This window comes from Fundulus heteroclitus, chromosome 1 (genome assembly GCF_011125445.2).
Source record: "Fundulus heteroclitus isolate FHET01 chromosome 1, MU-UCD_Fhet_4.1, whole genome shotgun sequence".
Taxonomy (NCBI): Eukaryota; Metazoa; Chordata; class Actinopteri; order Cyprinodontiformes; family Fundulidae; genus Fundulus; species Fundulus heteroclitus.
In genome coordinates this window covers 3,036,104-3,054,983 of record NC_046361.1, presented here as the reverse complement: position 1 = coordinate 3,054,983, position 18,880 = coordinate 3,036,104, and the positions used below count along the sequence as shown (strand labels likewise).

The window sequence follows — 18,880 nt, the reverse complement described above, 5'->3', positions numbered from 1 at the left end:
GAGACACTTAAAGCACACTGTAAATAATATTCTCCATTGTTATCAATGTTATGCCATCAATCCATTTTCTATACCTTCTTATCTGTGCAGGGTCACGTGTTGGCTGGTGCCTATTTCCAGCGGTGAAAAGGTGAGAGCCAATTTCCGTCCTGGACAGATCAATGTTATAAGTTTTATAAAAATAATTATTAGCATTATGTCCTCCAATTACCATAGGGAAATATTCAGTCAACAGAGGCTGGAGAAACTCCAACCGGTAGAATAATGGAATAACCAGTAGAGTAATAATAAACCGGTTTGTTTTAATTGCCTATGTAAATCTGTTTGGTCAGCCATTTTCTTATTAAACCCAGAAAAGTAGAAATAAAATCAAAGCTTTCTCTCCTGTTATGCTGTGATGTAGTTGAACTGTATTTACAGAATTTTTGCAGACATTACAACTTTTTATTCTTTACATTTTACAATGATAATTAATAGTATTGTTTGTAAGAAAAGAAAAAGTTAAATAACAGAAGTTCCCCATTCATTAAAAAACTGTTTTGTGGGCCCTCGGTGTCTGGAGAGATTATATGACGGTTGCTTTTGGTTCAGAAATTGAAATTTTGCTTAGATCTTCCTCTTTCTTTTACAGTAGCTCCAAAACTGCCAGTAAGGCAAGGCAAGGCAAACTTATTTATATAGCACAATTCAGTACAGAGACAATGCAAAGTGTTTTACATGATTAAAATATATGAAAATAAAACAGAATAAAAGCAAGTAGGGATAGAATGTAGAAACAAAAAAGAACATTAAAAACAGTAAAACAGTTTACTAGAACAGTCAAAGGCAATTTTAAACAAATGTGTTTTTAATCTTGATTTAAAAGAACTCAGGCTTTCCGCACTTTTACAGTTTTCTGGAAGTTTGTTCCAGATAAGCGGAGCATAGGAACTAAATGCTGCTTCTCCGTGTTTAGTTCTGGTTCTAGGTATGCAGAGTAGGCTGGAGCCAGAAGACCTTAGTGGTCTGGAGGGTCGATGCACTGATAACAAGTCTGTGATGTATTTAGGTGCTAAACCATTCAGGGATTTATAGACTAACAGAAGTATTTTAAAGTATATTCTCTGAGATACAGGGAGCCAGTGTAATGACTTTAAAACTGGGGTGATGTGCTCTACATTCTTGGTATTAGTGAGGACGCGGAAAGCAGCATTCTGGATCAGCTGCAGGTGCCTGATCCATTTTTTACGCAGACCTGTAAAAACACCGTTGCGGTAATCAATTTGACTAAAAATAAACGCATGGATTAGTTTTTCCAGATCCTTCTGAGACATTAGTCCTTTAATCCTGGAAATGTTCCTCAGGTGATAGAAAGCCGACCTTGTAATTTTCTGAACTGCAGAGTACATGCAGTTCACTTATTTAAATGGGGCAAAGCAAATTATTTTTGCATGTTTTAGTCATTGCAAATGCAGGTGGATTACAGACTTCCTGTCTGATTGGAAGCAGACGTTCTCCGTCTGCTCCATCACCTGGAAAGAGAGATGCAAAAAGAACCCATAACCCCGGATTCCCAAAGGGGCCCCCAAAGCAGGGTGACAAGGAGGGGCCGACACAGGATATCTGCAACCCCCCCCCCCCCCCTCCCAAGGAAAGAGGAGAGACGACCCCGAGGAAATCCCCCAGCCACCGCAATGCCCACGCCCCCAAGAGCCGCGGGGACGAGCCCGTGGGCTCCGCCGGCAGCCAGCCCCGCTGAAGTGGTCCCGGCCATGGGCCCTGAGGGCCAGAGGCCCCAGGGGCACCCCGCCCCCGCGGCAGGAGACCCCGGCCGCCCCCCGGGGGGCCAGGCCCCGCGAAGCAGCCGCCGGGAATGGGCCGGACTTATCTCTGATGGTGACGAGTCCGCCTGCAGGTGATAGGCTGACCATCTGGTGACCTGGTGCAGGGAGAACAACCTGGAGGTCAATGCTGTAAAAACAGTGGAGATGGTTGTGGACTTCAGGAAGAACTCAGCCCCAGCTATCCCCATCACCCTCTATGACTCCACTATTGACACTGTGGAGTCTTTCCGCTTCCTGGGAACTATCATATCCTAGGAGCTAAGGTGGGAGCTGAACATCAACTCCCTCACCAAGAAAGCCCAGCAGAGGATGTACTTTCTGTGGCAGCTGAAAAAATTCAACCTGCCAAGGACAATGATGGTGCACTTCTACTCCTTCATCATTGAGTCCATCCATCTGGTACGCTGGTGCCACGGCCAAGGACAAGAACAGTTTCTTCCCATCCGCTGCCAGCCTTATCAACAAGGCCCAGAGCCGCGCATGATACTTGACACTGCTTCTCTCCATGGGCGTAGGTTTGTATAGGGACCATAGGGACATGTCCCTACCAATAATTCGATGTGAATAACATGTTTATAATTTACAATACATCGTTGTTACAGCAGTCGCTTATTTTCCTCTTGCAGCTCCGCTGCTTGGCGGCGGCTGCTGCTGCAGCTCCGTCTGCCAGCCTGCGTGTCCAGTCGGTCTTTCCTGTCGCTTTAACTTAGCAGCGCACGTAACTGTGCTGTGTGCTGTTTAACTCCACTCTCATTGGTTGTTTTGCCTTAAGTCCCGCCTTCTCTCTCCCTGGTTGGCTGTTTTCTACTGCGTGCATGTGCGTGCACACAGACATATATACGTTAGACGCGTCATAGGGCGCAGGTTCGCACGTCAACGTCACCGCCATATTGTATGTGGCAGAAAAAAGTTGAGTTCTGTTATTGTGAACGTGGATCAGAGAAGATGCCTCATTCCTGTGCTGCAATAAATACACACACACACACACACACACACACACACATATATATATATATATTTGTGTGTATGTGTTATGAATATAAGGATCAATTTGTTAAATCTAAACATTATGGTCTTCATTATTTCATAAAACCATGTCACATGTGAACCTTTAGGAACAGACTTTTTGGGTGAGTATTAAAGAGGTAAAATTAATAACATGAGGAAAAAAAAGTCCTAGGTGAATAAAGTAAAAATAAACAAACAAACACAAAAGTGATAATGTTATGATAAAAACATCATATTATGAGAATTAAGGGGGAACATTTCCAGAATAGTCACAGTTTGCAGAATTATTTCACTCCTGGAGTAATAGGGCCAGGTTAGATTATTTTAAATATTTTTATTCTTTACGAGAATAAATTCAGGAGAATGAAGCTAAAGGGATACGAAAATAAACTTGTAATATTACAAAAAAAAATACTACGAATACAAAGTATACTCAGAGATTAAAGTCCCTCTGATACTGTTTAAGTGACTGAGTAACTGCAGATTTGCCACATTTAAGATGGCGGACGCTCTGACGCATCGCAGCATAGGCAGAACCCGCCCAATGACGCGTCTACTTTTATATTATGTCTATGTGCGTGCATGCTTGCAGCGCGAAATTTAAATTTAATTCACACTAGAATACTGCGGTTACTACAACGATTAAAAAAAATATATTATCCACGTTATAACAGGCGATAGAAGAAGCAGGAGAGAGTAGTTTTCATTTGTGGAACTTAAGAAATGTAAGTAACCAACGTTAGCATCTTAAAATAATATTTAATTCTGAAGTATAATACATTTTATCAACAAAAATATTCAGTGTCAGGCAGGAGTTCTGAAGACTGCTGGAAAAATCGACAAGCAAAGAATGTAAGCTTTCAAAAAATCCCTTTAAGGCGGTTCAGATATAAATAGCAGGTGTTATTCGTTTTATAGAGTATAACAATACGAGATGGTGCCTAAACATTGCTATTTTTTGTTTAGAAAGCATAATTAGGGTTCAACATAATAATAGTGCTATTTAATTATTTCTACTTTTGGAAATAGGATAAAGTACAAACAGAGGAACACATTGGTTTGATTTTACATAGATTTCCACACAGTCCATAAGTAAACTAGTACAAATATTAGTGTCCGGTAAAAATGCTTGAATCTGGCTGTTTATTTTGGAGATTATTACATTACGGATAAGATAGTGTTATATTTTATTTTAATAATTGTTAAAAGCGATTTTATATTTGAATAAACTTAGGCTCATACTTAGTGTTGTGATTGTAGATGATGCCACCAAAAATGAAAAGAGACATAAGGAGCTATTTTAACACTCAGACAGTAAGTATCATAGGATGATATAAAAGGTTGTGTTACATTTAATCCTTTAATACTAAAAACACACTTGTATAATAGTAACATATGATTATAGGAAACACAGATATCCAGTAATAATGATGCAGGGCAGCTTGGATGTGAAGCAGCTGGCCCTTCAGTGCTTCAGGTGATGTCTAATTTATTTTAATTACAAATTAAGGAGCAGCTTTTTATTTATATACAATATATATAGTGCTTATAAAATTTGTATAAATGTAGCAAAAAATACTGCTTTTCTCTTTAAACGAAATGTCCCCTGATGCTCATGTCAAGTATAAAAAAATAGGGGCATGCATACTGCGTAGGACCAATGACATCAAACCAATGAAACTTGAGACCAGTAGTGTCCCTACCAAAGTTGAAATCAAACCTACGCCCATGCTTCTCTCCCATCCCGTTCAGGACCTACAAGCTACACCAACGTAGCATCTCCAGACCTTCTGCGTTACATTAACGAACTGTCTACTGTGTATATAGCTATAGATTCTGTACAGTACATATATCTATTGTGTCTGCACCATCAACACCAAGTCAAATGCCTTGTAAGTGCAAACCTACTTGGCAATTAAACTTGATTCTGATTCTGAATGTTTGAAGATTGCACGCAACATGGCCACTCATTGCACCCTCAATTTTTTTCTGCCTATGCAATTTAGTGCTCCTTATTTGGAATCTTTTAAGACTAGGCCTATAGTAATCTAGCAATAGTGCTACTCTTGAGTATAATTTTGGGTACAAAATAAACTATTAGATTATTCTGTAAATTCACAAGATTATTTAAACTTTACCTTAAATGATTCAGCTCTCTTTGTTTTCCTTTGTCTGCCTGTCTTTGCATCTCTATTTCTCCCACATTCTCTCACTGTTTTTCATATATTAAAAGGTACATAGCTATGTTATTTGACATTTTTGTAATTTATTCGTTAGTAGCTCATTCTGGTTGCAAATGTGGTGCATCTAAAAATGTCACCACATTGTTTTTAGTTATTTTCGTTATTTTATATTTTCTAAATGTTTTCAATATATATATATATATATATATATATATAAATTTTTATTTTTGACATGTTATTCAGCCATTATTCAGTGCTCTCCTGGGTTTAGTGGGGCAGGGAGTTCTAGTTGCGAGGCAGAACATTTATTGTGAGGCGTTGCTTTAGGTTGGTTTTGCAGTGAACATTCTGTTTTCCTCAAACACAATCTGGATGTTAAAGGCTGAGTGTCCTCTCATCATTGCTCTCGCCTGTTTCTACTGTTTCGCAGTTGACTACATGGTAAAAACACACCAAACGTATGCTGTAAGGTCTGTTCTTATTGTATCAGTAGGTGATATTGTGACAGGGTTGCTGTGTTCGTTTCTGCTATTTGTTAGCTTTTTCAGACGAGGCATAGGTTAGCCGGTTTTCCTGTGCCTGAGAAGTCTCGCGGTATTTTATGGGTGAAACATTGCAATATTTTGTAAACTCCGGAGTTATGGGTTTTATTTTACTGTTACAGGGATTATATTCCCTACACTACATTGTTGTAATCCACATTAGGTAGCTGTAAACCTGAGAGAGAGTCTAGCCAAAGTTAAAGGCAGAGAGAGACTGTTATTTTTTCACTTAGAGTGGGAATTTATGAGTTAGCACAATGCCTAATTAACCTTTATACTTGTTGGAAGTTTTCTGAGTCAATTTTAGTCAAATTGATTTCTGCAACGGTGTTTTCACAGGTCTGCCTAAAAAGTGGATCAGACAGCTGCAGCTGATCCAGAACGCTGCTGCCCATGTCCTCACTAAGATTAAGAAAGTAGAGCACATCACTCCAGTTCTAAAGTCCTTACAATGGCTCCCTGTATCTCAGAGAATAGACTTTAAAATATTTCTGTTAGTCTATAAATCCCTGAATGGCTTAGCACCTAAATACATCACAGACTTGTTATCAGTGTATCAACCCTCCAGACCACTAAGGTTGTCTGGCTACAGCCTACTCTGCCTACATAGAGCCAGAACCAAACACGGAGAATCCAGTTACTCAAGGAGAGTTTCTCCCAAGCACCCATCCTCATCCATCCAGACCCCAAATTTCAGTTTACCCTGGAGGTGGATGCTTCTTATACTGGGCTTGGAGCAGTCCTTTCACAGATGTCTCAGTCCGATGGTCAGCTCCACCCCTGGGCTTTCTTTTCACAACGCTTCTCTTCCCCAGATGTGGGGAACCGGGAACTGTTAGCCATTAAACTAGCCCTGGAAGAATGCCGTCACTGGCTGAAGGGTACTTCAATGCTCGTTATCATTTGGACAGACCATAATATTATTGCTTATCTCCGGTCGGCTAAACGTCTCAACTCCTGCCAGTCACATTGGTCTTTGATTTTCCTCCAGTTTCCATTTCACCATCACTTACTGTCCCACTTGCAAAAATGGTAAACCTGATGCTCTATCCAGGCAGTTCTCCCCAGAGGAAGAGTCCCCTGACCCCAAGACCATTGTGCCCCTGTCCTGGGTTGTCGGTGCAGTGTTTTGGGACCTGGACGTTCAGATCCGTCAAGCACAGCAGGGCGAACAGCATTCTGGAGGAGGATCCCCTGGGTGTTAGGGTTAGGGGTGTTAGGGTTAGGGTCCAGTCATCTGTGTGTTCTCGGATCATACATTGAAGTCACTCTTCTAAGTTCTCCAGTCACCCTGCTCCAACGCTATTTCTGGTGGCCGTATTGGAACAAGAACATCCAGGAATACATTTCTGCATGTTTGACCAGTACTCCAAACAAGAATCCCTACAAACCGCCCTCTAGCCTACTTAAACCCTTATCCATTCCAAGTCAGCCCTGGTCCTACATTGCCGTGGATTTTGTCACAGGTCATCCTCCCTCCAGTAACAAAACAGTCATTCTTTCCATCATTGACCGTTTCTCCAAGGCCTGTCATCTTATTGCTCTCACCAAACTTCCTTTGGCTGCTCAAACGGCCTGGCTCCTTTTTGTTCACATCTTCAGACTCCATGGAATACCCACTGACATCATCTCTGATCGCGGCCCACAATTTGTAGCACAGGTTTGGCAAGATTTCTGTCACTGTCATAGGGCTAAATATTCCAATTCCACTGGTTTTCACCCTCAGACCAATGGTCCGTGTGAGCGGCTGAATCAGGAACTGGAGAATGTTCTTTGCCTCTGCACCAACAACCCCATATCCTGGAATCAACACCTCACCTGGGTGGAGTATGCTCACAATTACCAGATGTCCTCAGCTTCATGCCTGTCTCCTTTTGAAGCTTCTCTTGGCTACCAGCCATCTCTTCTTCCAGTGTTTTTTCCTGACATGGTTCTTCCCTCCATTAGATCTCATTTGCGCCATTGTTGGAGGATCTGGGACCTAAAAGTTAAGCATCAAACGTTCTTCTAAAAAATGGGTCTTAAGTTTGGTTTAGAACAAGACCAGGTCGGATATGGCACACAGCTGAAAGGGTCTATTCCAGGCTGCTGGGCCAGCAAGAGAAAAGGACTGGTCCCTTCATTTCTTGCACCTAGAGTGAGGAACCTCCAGCAGATATTTGTCTGCCAACCATAGAGCAGATATGAAAGGATGGAAGTGATATGTTCATACTTAAGTGTATTAGTCTTCTTATAAGCGAGCAGCAGAGTTTTGTACAAGCTGTAGACAACAGATGGAAGACTGATTGATGTCAAAATATAAAGCATTACAATAATCAAGTCTAGAGCTTACAAAGTCATGGACTGCCTTTCTCCAGATCGCTACAGCTAAGGAAAGCCTTTTTCTTAGAAAGCAGAGTTGAAAGAAACTGAATTTATCTGTTTATCAAGTTTTAAACTACGGTCAAGCTTCACTCCTAGATTTTTTACCACCCGGGAGAAGCGGGAGAGTGAAAGATCTAGACTGGGAGAAGTAATACATGAATTACTGGAAGAGTTAAACAAAAGCCGTTTTGTCGTTATTTAAGTGAAGAGAATTTTGAGATAGACAATGCTTACTGTCTCTTAAACAGCTATCAATGGAATTTAGACTGAGTGGGGATTTGGGCGTGACTGGCAGATAGATTTGCAGATCATCTGCATACAGATGAAATGACGGATTATGACATGCAATGATAGGTCCTAATGGCAGCATGTATAGTGAAAAAAGAACAGGCCTCAATTGATGCCTGAGGTCAGAGGGATTGAAGAAGAGGAGTGCAGATCACCTATAATGACAGAAAAAGTTCTGCCTATTAAGCAGGAATTAAACCACTCAAGCACATTTCCCTGCTGAGCCAAACAAGTGATGAGGAGCGAATGGTCTATTGTGTCAAAAGCTGCCGAGTGGTCTAGTATCACCAGCAGAACATGGGTTTTTGACATCAAGGGACAAAAAGGTATAATTTTGTAATATTCCTCAAATGATGTCAAATTACAACAATATTCTCCTACAAAGACTTGAGCATACTGCAGGGATTAAGGGGAAAGCATTAGGCTGGTTTAAATTTAATCTGTCGGACAGATTCCAGTTTGTTCATATAAATATTCAATAAATCTTCTTAAAACTCTAGGGTCACTTGTGGAGTACCACAGGGTTCAGTCCTTGAACCAATTCTCTTTACTATATATATGCTTCTGATTGACAAAATTATCAGAAAGCATGGGATTAATTTCCACTGTTATACTGATGACACTCAGCTATATTTATCCATAAATCCTGATGAATCCAATCAATTACTTAGACTAGTCATGTCTTGATGACATCAAAAGCTGGATGACTTTAAATTTCCTACATTTAAATTCTGACAAGACAGAAGTTGTAATTTTTGGACCACAGTCCTCAAAAAATAAACTTCTTAATCAATCACGTAATCTGGATGGGATTAATTTGGCCTCTGGTAATAAAGTAAAAAATCTTGGTGTTATTTTTCACCAAGACGTCATTTAAATCCCATATTAAACAGGTTTCCAGAGTTTCCTTCTTTCACGTCCATAAAATCGCCAAGATTAGAAACATTCTGCCCAGGGGTGATGCTGAAAAATTAGTCCATGCATTTGTTACTTCAAGGCTGGACTATTGTAATTCTTTACTCTCAAAAGTCCACAAAATGCAGTTCAAAGTCTTCAGCTAATCTAAAATGCTGCAGCAATAGTTCTGATGAAAATCAACAAGAGGGATCATATTTCTCCAATTTTAGCTTCCCTTCCTTGGCTTCCTGTTAAATATAGAATAGAATTTAAAATTATTCTTCTAACGTATAAAGCCCTTAATAATCTAGCTACATCATATATCAGAGCTCTGATTACCCCGTATGTTCCTAACAGAGCACTTCGCTCTCAGACTGTAGGTCTGCTGGTGGTTCCAAGAGTCTCTAAAAGTAAAATTGGAGGCAGATCCTTTAGTTATCAGGCTCCTCTCCTGTGGAACCAACTCCCAGTTTTGGTTTGTGAGGCAGACACCGTATCTACTTTTAAGACTAATCTTAAAACGTTCATTTTTTAAAAGCTAGAGTGGCTCATGTGACCCTGAGCTACCTCTATAGTTATGCTGCTATAGACTTATGCTACTGGAGGACATCAGGGCCTATTTTTCTCACTCTACTGAGTTCTACTGTTCTCCAGTTTTGCATTGCTTGTCGTCATTTCAGCTTTTAATTTTTTGTTCTCTCTCTTTTTTTTCTTCATAGTATGTACACCTGGTCTGGCATTCTGTTAGCTGTGACATCATCCAGGGAAGACAGATCACCCGCTATTACCATCTAATATAGAACAGATTACTTGATCAATGTGTGCTTCTGTGCTTTTTTATCTCTCTTATTGTGTCTCTGCTGTCTTCTCTAACTCCCAGTCGGTCGAGGCAGATGACTGGGGGTTAGAGAATGATACTGAGCCTGGTTCTGCTGGAGGTTTTCCCTCCCGTTAATGGGGAGTTTTTCTTTCCGCTGTCTCTTCATGCTTGCTCAGTATGAGGGGTTGCTGCAAAGCCATGGTTAATGCTGACGACTCTCCTTGTGGCTCTACGCTTCTCCAGGAGTGAATGCTGCTTGTCGGGACATTGATGCAATCAACTGGGTTCCCTCATATAGGAAATTTTTTACCAATCTGTATAATCTGATCCAATTTGTATAATCTGATTGAATTTGACTTTGTAAAGTACATTAAGATGGCATGTTTCATGAATTAGCGCTATATAAATAAAATAAAATTGAATTGAATTTATTATTTAATTTTTTTATTGTGATTGCATTGTAACTGTTTTTTGTGCTCGGTATTTATTTGTTTTAATTTGTAAAGTACTTTGGTCATTAATTGGATTGTTGGACGGTGCTATTTAAATGAAATATATGTTATCTTATCTAAATGTTGGGGTGTATCTGATATCAGTTTGTATGTGGGACAGAGAAAGAACATGAGCAAGTGGAGGTAGATGATTGGAGAGACAGTACAGAAAGTACACAGAAGTACAAGCAAGTACAGAGAAGAAGAGTAAAGGAAGGTTAGAGGACAAGAAGAGGAATGGGAGGGGATAATCCAGTGTGATGAAAAAGGACAGTGAAAATGGAAAGGAAGGGTAAATGTTGAGGCAGAAAAATAAAGGCGGATGATAGTGAAGGTCTGAACTAGTAAAAACAAGCAGAAACCAGGTAAGTTTTAACTCATCCTGCACTGGTCTCATTGGTTCAATATGATTTATGAGCGCATAGCTCCACAACCCTCTCTGCTTTCTGCAACACTGTTGATGATGTCGATATCTTTGCACATTTCCTGCATGCAGTTTACTATATTCCGGGGTGGGGGTTATTTTGCTTTGTGCACGTGTGCATCACTGCAGATTTTCTCCCAAATTAAGCTGATTTCCTCATATTGTATAACAAGGAATTCAATAAACATAAACCTTTGCAGAAGGTACTAACACACATAACCACACACTCCCACACAAAGCGGCATTGTGGATCATCCGTATTTATCCCAAGGCAGTAATGGTTTTGGCTTGCCACTTGACAGCTTTAAACATAAGAGCTTAGCAGAAGGACAGTATCAGTGCAGGGAGGAAAACAACATTCATTAACAACCTTTAACCTTTTCATAGTCTCTCTGTACCCAGCAAGTCTTCCCATCTGTACATTCTGTTCTAATGTATCCCAGAGAAAGAGTGAACAGAGGACACAGTGAAGTGGGAGAATAATCCCTCTTGGGTAAAGTTGGATGTAATTGCTTTCTATGCATTGAATATTCCTGAATGAAACACAATATATGCAAACATTTAGATGCCTAATACAGAAATCTTACTTTTTTTACTCAAGGCTTAGATTGTTCAAGGAGGTCTTAGGTTTTTTTTCTTATTGCTGCAGACTTTTTATTTACAAAAACCCGGTGTATATTAATATGTACAGTGTCTCTCCAATACACATTTATTATAGATAACCTTACATGGAACTGCTTGAAGAGAAGAGAAAAAGGGAGGGAAGAAATAATTTGGTTGTTAAATGAGTTGGTTTGAGAGAAGTTAGAGAGATTGACTAATTGATTGAGAGAAGAAAAAATTGATTTTGAGTAATGCTGTGGGTATTTTTTTCTACTTTATGTATTGGCCCACTTGTTAAGAAGTGGGCCAATACATGAAGGGGAAAGCCTTTGTTTGGGCCCATCGTTATCAGAAGTTAAATGAACCACAAAATCATCCAGCTGAGAAAGTCATTTAATCATTTAAGCTGTTCTTGATGAAAGGACGTATAGTTTTTTCCTGAGAGTTCTGGGTCTGCCCTGGCATCTCCTCTGAGTGGGACATTCCCAATAAACCTCTAGCGGGAAGTGCCGAGGAGGAATCCTGATCAGGTTTCTTAACTACTTCAACTAACACCTTCCAATGCGGAAAAGCAGCAGCTGTAGACAGGTAAATTCAATTCCATTTAATTTATAAGCGACAATTCACAACACATGAGATCTCAAGGTACTTTACAAAGTTAAATCAAGACATTTGCTGTTTTGCTCATATTTTCTATGCCATTATGGGTCAGAACGGCACCTGCATTGCTGTTGATGAGACCCCAATCCGTCTATGCCTCTCTAGCCCAATCATACCCTCCCTCATGGTCAATACACATTAATGCCTAAACATCTCTTTCTGGTTAAGAACAATGACCTTAGACTGACAAAATAATGATTATTAGTTATTTTAAAACAATCAAAAGGCCTTTTGTACTCCACTTATAGTTTCTAATAGGTTTACTTATACTTAACTAGTCCTACATTTTGATTTGGTACGTTGTTGCATATGAATCTTGCCATTGTTAAACTGGATTGACTGCTATGTTGGGAGAGTAATTACCCTTTTACAACTGTGGGTGGCTGTAGGTAACATCATGATTAATGCATTTAACATAATTAATTTAACACAACATAGTATGAATGCCACCACAAGCGTCTAAATCAGGATTCACAAAATATATGGAAAAGGGTAAAAAAATATTTGAATTTCACCATGGATAAGATTCATAACCTAAGAAAGAGCTTGCCATGATTACAGTTGAATAGAATGTGAGAAACTGAGCTTGAAGGAATGAAGTGAAAGTATTTTTTCTGTTTATGGTTAGGCTATACACTATGTATCCCACTGCACCAACTGGATTCTTGGTGTGTGGGTAAAGGCTATGTAACAGTGGTAAATCTAGAAAGGACAACACTGTGGCAGAGATGTTTCGTCCCTGCAAACCCATTGTAAAAGAGGTGATCACATCTGATGTGGTTAAGATAAAGACTTTCTGCAGCATAAATGCTACATGTATTAGCAGCGTGTTTACAGTCTTCTAAAGTGTTGTTCTGAAAAAAAAAAATAGTAGTGAGTTAGCATTAAAGCTTGATGAGTCCACAAGTGGACAATATTTTATTTGGTGAATGGTGGATGCCATCGGGGAAATACAACTTGGCAAAGCATTGCCAGAAAAAAATGCAGAAGAGGAAATTTTTCAAGTCCCTTAATACTATTTTGAAAATGGGGAACTTAGATAGGAAACTGCTGAGGCACTGGTAGAGCACCAGATATGGTTTGGTTCACCACTGGCTTCCAGATGCTATTATAACTCAGGTACTCATGGTCAAAACCAGCAGACCTCACTCAGTCTTGGATGATATTCTATGCACGTGCGAAATATGTAAAGGTAAGAACTCTTACTGTTGACCCCTTGAAAGGTCACGTGACAAGAGCTAGGAATATGAGCTAGAAGCTATTATTTAGGGTATTTCGATGGAGCCTAGCAAAGGAGTTCATACTGACTGCAGCATTAGAAATGGTTTCTGTCTTGCTGGATGACGCAAGTGGCACAAAAATAAAAACTATCCCTAAGCCCACATAAATGACATTGCTAATGATCTTCAAGAACAGCTTGTTGAGAAACTCAAAGACAAACGTTTTGCCTTATAATTTGATAAAGCAACTGACAGCAACAAAGACTGTATTGCTTATGTACGTTGTATATGACAAATTCCCTGTGTGAGGATCTACTTTTTTGTAAAATGTCAGTATGAACATATTTAAAAGTATGAAGTCAAAAATAAATCTAGTTAATTTTTTGAATTAACTAGATTCTTCTATGAATTCCAAGCAGTTTGGTACTCTTTAGATTTTTTTCTTTTTGATATTAAAAACTATGTTAATAAACTTATTCTTTGTTGTAAGCATTATATTTCTCTTTTTTGTTTTCTTTAATGGGAACAAAGATACAATGTTATGCAGATGTGTAGCCTACTTGCATTATAAGTAGACCTAACACAATTTTTCTAAGTCTTTTTATATATAAATAATAGTATTTGCAGTAACGACGGCCAGTGAGGGGTGTTTTCTTCTCCCTGGGAGTGTGACAAAAAAATTTGAGAAGCACTGAGTTAATAACCTGACACAAGCCAGACGCATGTCGCTCCGCCTACCTCCACTCACATACATCTGGGACATCGCCCATAGAAAGTGATTTCTCCAACCAATTTTATGGTTTGGCCAATCAGGACGCAGGGCTGGCATTTCATAGATGTGACGTAGTGGAGACGCGACCATGACGTGAGACTGTTTTGATAGCAACGGCAGCTCGTCGAGGAAGCAAGCGTTAACATTGATGCTGCTATTTCTTCCGTGTTGTCCAATCTACCTAATATTGTTTAATTAATGCAAGACCTGACACAGTGGGTTCAAACTCAAAGTTCCTTTAATACAGTCCAGGGTCAAACACCAAAAAATCCAGCAGAAGCAGAGGTATCCAAAACAGAGGCAAAGACAGGTCCAAATTCAGGCTGAGGTCAAAAAACACTAGAAAGCTAAGTAGACAAAAGGCTGGAACGCTAGGCTCAAAGAACAAAGACGAACTGGCAAAGGGAAGCTGCATCAGTAAGTATTAAATAGTCTAACAAACAAAAGAGGAGCACAAACACCAGGTGATTGACATTAGGCTGTGGCAGATCCTGATTGCAGGGAGGAAGTGAAGCTGCCTAAAACAAGTTCAGGAAATGATTACAAAATAAAACAGGAAGTGAAAAGAATAGGTAAAACAAGTAATACAAGAAACACATCTAATCAGGACTGCCCCTGACAGTGTCAGGTTACTGAGTTAAACCTATGAAGGAAAATATATCTCTCCAGTTTTTGGCGGCGAAGCCAATTGTATTTTTTCAATAGAGAAATGAGATTACTGAAATTAAAAACACACAAAACTAAATTGACTTTAGATTTATGTTAAAAAATGTCTGCAGAGTTGTGCAGTATTGTCTTGTGTTTGTCACTTTGTGATTTTCTAATCCATTTCTGTGATGTTTGGACAAATGGGAACCCAAACACGGAAATTATTTTGGGACTGGAAATTCTTAGGAGTCCAAGGACTTAAGGATAGGTCAGGTAAAAGATTCTCCAGGGTAGCTATGCGTCCTCTGCAGTGACGCAGAGCTGGTTCTTGGGCTCCCTGAAGCTGATGCCAAGGTATTGGCTGGAACCCCCATTGCTTGGGCCAAGGTGTTGGTTGGACCATCAATGACACTGGGCCAAGGCGTCAACCAGACCCTCAATGGCATGAGCCAAGGCGTCCTCTCGATTCTTGATGGCATGAGCAGATGCTGATGCATCCTCCAGACCCTTAGTGGCATGACCATGGACTGAAGGTATGCGCAGATCCCCAATGGTGTGAATTGAGATATTGCACGGACCCTCAGTGGCAGAAGTTGAATGAAGACCCTCTAGCTCTGTGTCATCCGCAGCAAGCTGATGAGGCAGGGTCCACAGCTGTGACAGCAGCACACTGGAAAGGAGCAGAAAAGTGGAGCCTAAGCGGACCTGTCCACAGAAGAGGGATCACCAGCCTTGAGGCATTGTATTGCGATGGTGGCTCAAACACATAAAGCAGTGTAAATTCTTCTCTGCCTCCTGGAAAAGAAAAAAAAAAGAAAAAAAAGGTCCATGGCATGTCCCTGGGTCCTGGTCCTGACAAATTAATTAAGGTCGGATTGTGTTTCTTGCAGTGGACCCAAGAGCAGACAGGCAAGCAGAAGCAGCACAGTGAGTTAAAGAGTTTTATAAAGAAAAAATAAGAATTTATACATGGGCTTCAGAAAAAGGCATGCATTAGCTTGGCATGACACGGCATGGCATGACATGGCAAGACATGACATGAATAGAAACAGTATTCACCCATGAGGAGTGAATGAAACAGACCAGTATAATTATGGCTTGGTGCAGGTGAAAACAAGGAAACTGATTTTATCTTTTTGCTTTATTACATGTTGTTTATTTAAACCACTCATTTTCAGTCATCTCTTCTTCTTGAATAATCTATCCACATTCTCGGATTGCCATCCAGAGTCCAAGGCCTGGAGGAGGAGCAGGCCACCTGGTTGGGGTTGGGGGCGGGCTGGGTCCCGAGGGTCAGGAGGGGGCTGGGAATGGCATATTTGCACTTCCATGAGATGGGGGAAGCAGCTTTCCCTTTGTTGGCCCCTGTTGGGCACCTTTGCTCTGGAGGTCCCTTCGGGCATCTAGGGTTCTGGTTTCCCTGGCGCCTGCCTCGCTGCTCTGTGGAGCGGCTCTTTGGATCCTCACAACCATTATTAAAAAGTTTTATTATGGAAAAACCTTACATACACAAGTGCACTCTCAGATTCACTTCTATACAGAAAACCCCCATTATTATGTGTAGCGTTCACTTTATAAATTTCATAATAAATAATACTGTATATTCTTCAGTGATGGTATCAAGGAATTGGTTGTTTGTGCCTGTAATACTTTAATTGGTTGGTTTTGCTGTTCTTTTTATGTCTGTCTTTGCAGTGGAGCACTATGGCAAAAGCAGTAAGGCTCCACTTGTGAAAGTAAAATCTGTAAAACCACCTCAGCTACTCGCCTAATGACCAAGCGCAAGCCTGTAGGAAGTAGCTGCTGAGTTCCTGGTTGTTGTAGAAAGGAGCTAGCTGCAGCTACTAACTTCTCTCATTTTGCTAATGGATTTTGAAGCGTAGTAGTGCAGTTAGCAGCAGATTATGAGGGGCTGTATGGGATATTATTCTAATTTGACTTCTCTCACACTCTACTGAAACTTAACAAGCTCTCACACACACTACTGGAATGCTCTCATACAGACTACTGAAAAGCTTTAATATATATTAGTGAAACACTCATACCACTGAAAATCTTTCATACATACTAGTGAGATGCTCATACATATTACTGAAAAGCTTTCATACATTCTAGTGAAACACTCTCACTCATACTCAGAGCAAATTAATAACATAAATAAGTCTGGGGTTCCCCAGGAGGAGCTGACCCAAGTGGCTGGGGAGAGGGAAGTCTGGGCCTGCCTACTAAGGTTGCTACACCCGAGACCCAACCCCGGATAAGCAGAAGATGGATGGATGGATGGTCTTTCCATGGTTTAACCCACCTCTCCCCCTTTGATCGCTGGAGAGCACCAGCTTCCCCGCGACCCTGCATAGATAAGCGGGTACTATCCTGCACACAAAAAATCTTGCAAAGCCAAAGAGGTTACCCTGCATGCGGTAATCATCCCATGTTGCAATGTGATACAATGTATTTTAACAAGTGACCATTCTAAGAACTCAAGAGGAGAGGTGCTGACATATATAATTAAAATCTCAGCAAGTGTCCGATATTAATTCTTTTGCTCTTTTCTCTTTAACTCATAGGATTTCTGTAGGATTAAGATCCAAAGATTGAGATGGGCATGGAACAGGCCCAGAGTGGCTAATCAGGAGGACCAGGACGATTACCGGTGGGCCGGTCTGATATTTGGGCCACAAGGGCCGTTGTTCTTTCCCTTTTCTTTTTTTTTTAGCCGCTGTTCAGTCATGACACTAGAGTGGATCACGTCACTGCGCTGCTACCGCTATCCATGGCTGCCTCCACCTCCACTGACAACTTATGTTATTTTCACACATCCTGATGTTACGTATGTACTCTCGGTCAATGCTGTTTGAAAGGCGTAGAAGGAGCAGGACAGCACAGTGGAGATTGCTTAATTAAAGAGCAAAGCTGTGAAAACATCCACTGCTAAATGTGCAAAAATTGGTAGCTTTTTCAATAAAATGAGAATGAAACATGCAATGAGAATGATTAAATGGGCAAGGAAATATGTTGAACTTTCCCTGCAAACCACCCTACGGTTTAATTACTAAGTCACTGAATTTTGTGATGTCTGGGCACATAATGTAATGTTATATAGTTTAAATAATAGTCTGATGCAATGTCACGTGAATTTTTGTCTTTTAGCCCCTCAGAGTCAAAAGTAAGATACAACACCAAATACCAGCCATGAGTGCACAAGTCCTGAGTGGGCAGGTAGCATTAATCATTAAGTAAATATTTGAATTGTTATAGTGAAGATTATGGTGCTGTTCTGTATGAATAGTGGCGTGTGATGTTAGATGATTCAGCACTACATTCATGAAACTGACCTGAATTTAGCAGATGGCTTTGTAACAAGGAGTGATTTCATTTGTGCTGAGAATTATAACCATTTTCAAAATAGACGTGAGCGATACGGACTTTACATTTTATCATTATATATTGTAGTAATGTGTGATAACAATAAAAGTGATGATAAAAGACTAGCTTCTTGCAGTCTTTTTCAGGTAACTGTGTGGCTTTGACTGCATGTCAATCATTGCCCAATAAGCAGTAATACAGTCCTTAAAAACATTTAAAATGTTAGATATTTTAAAACAAAATTCTAAATATGTTTCATTAAGAAGTGTGACTTTTTTATTACCTAGCTGGACGCAGTAACTGCATTTAATTATATTTTTGAATTTATTTATATTTATTGATGCTCTCAGTTAGACCCAGAGACTTAAACAAACTTCATTGTCACTTAGTATGCACAGAGTGCATACAAAACATAATTTCGTTGCATACAGCTTACGACACGACAAAGTAATGAGGTTGCAATTGAAATAAAATAACATTACGATATAAAGTGCAGCAGAGATAAGAGTGTAGCAGTGCAGGAGAAAAACTGTTTTTCAAAAAGTGTGCAGACGAATTTTCAACCATAAACCAACAGTAGAGAAAATAGCAAAAATAACAATCCTGACAACAATGGCAGTTTTGGGATTTTTCAGACACTACTATTTTATCATTGTCAAGATCAATCCAAATTCTTATCACAATAAGGAATTTTTCAAGATAACGACAAAACGATACGATAAAGGCCCAGCCCTATTTCAGAATGTGATTTAGTGTCAGAAGCAGATCCAG

At 40.0% G+C, this 18,880-nt stretch overlaps 1 long non-coding RNA gene across 1 annotated transcript; it reads left to right on the top strand.

The window, feature by feature from the left end:
- The first annotated feature begins 98 nt into the window (after positions 1–98).
- Positions 99–18,381, top strand: LOC118566158. Its single transcript, XR_004932852.1, has 3 exons — positions 99–130; positions 16,921–17,108; positions 17,311–18,381. It is a non-coding gene; the product is annotated as an uncharacterized LOC118566158 (long non-coding RNA).
- Positions 18,382–18,880: the final 499 nt, after the last annotated feature.